The 919-nt window shown below is 52.6% G+C and overlaps 1 protein-coding gene across 1 annotated transcript in view; it reads left to right on the forward strand.

The window, feature by feature from the left end:
* Positions 1-8: 8 nt before the first annotated feature.
* The window catches only part of RFX2 (regulatory factor X2), a 44,909-nt gene continuing 43,998 nt past the window's right edge, over positions 9-919 (forward strand). The window contains exon 1 of the mRNA XM_077778155.1: positions 9-48. The gene's annotated coding sequence lies outside the window, so the exon portion shown is untranslated. The remainder of the gene's footprint in view (positions 49-919) is intronic.

Genomic DNA, 919 nt, shown 5'->3' on the forward strand with positions numbered 1-919 from the left:
GAGGGAGCCCAGGCCCCCGTGGCCCAGCCTGTGCCAGCCTCCCCGCAGGTAACAGACCAGCCCGCCCACCGCTCGGGGCTTGGGCTGTTCCGGGAAAGCCAGTGTGGCCGGGGGGACGCATCTGCTTAGGTTTTGGCAAACACTTGAGGCAGCAGAGAGAGGCATCTGTATTTTCCTGAACTGACATTATCCAAGGCTGCTCCTGTTAAAATAGCCACGCCTTCGTTCAGTCCCCTCTGCCCCTCCACGTCACGCTGGCTTTTTTGCTAGTTGTTGAAAAGGCCCCACCAAGGACTCAACGATACAAACTCAAAAAGAAACCCAGCTTGGTCTATTCCTAGCTTTTAATGGACGTTTCCTTGTACCTTGGAAATGCCCCTTTTACACGGGGAGGCCTTATGGATAAGGCAAAAGATCGGTTAAAATTCTCGCATTCGAATGGATGTATTCTTTAAAATGTGCGAGGAGAAAACTTCCACGTTAAGGCTCTTGCCTTCTGGATTTCTACCATGGATGGAAACACATCGTAGACCTAAACATAAAGTCAGTGATGTAAGGCCACGCCAAGCTGAAGGCCACGGAAGAGACCGGAAACCCGGAGGCAAGCCCGGAGGCCCGCTGTGGCCATGTGACACCTACGAGTACGAATCCACAAGTCAGAAGCGTGACAGAATTGACGAAGGTAGAAAGGCCCCATCATGGGGCAAAAACTAAAGGGCAGACATTAAAGCAGTTCATTCACTCAGAAAGGACAATCAGACATTTTTAGTTTTCATTTCTTGCAAACAGGCAACCCCAGTGTGAGCCTTGGCAGCCCGTCTCGGGGCACCAAGGGGGTGTCATCAGATTCACTTGTCGCCTAATTGGTCCGTTTCCCTGCCCGCTTGAGCCTGACACAGCAGCCCTGCGCCGCAGACTC

This window comes from Crocuta crocuta, unplaced genomic scaffold (assembly GCF_008692635.1).
Source record: "Crocuta crocuta isolate KB4526 unplaced genomic scaffold, BGI_CrCroc_1.0 scaffold110, whole genome shotgun sequence".
In the NCBI taxonomy this organism is placed as follows: domain Eukaryota; kingdom Metazoa; phylum Chordata; class Mammalia; order Carnivora; family Hyaenidae; genus Crocuta; species Crocuta crocuta.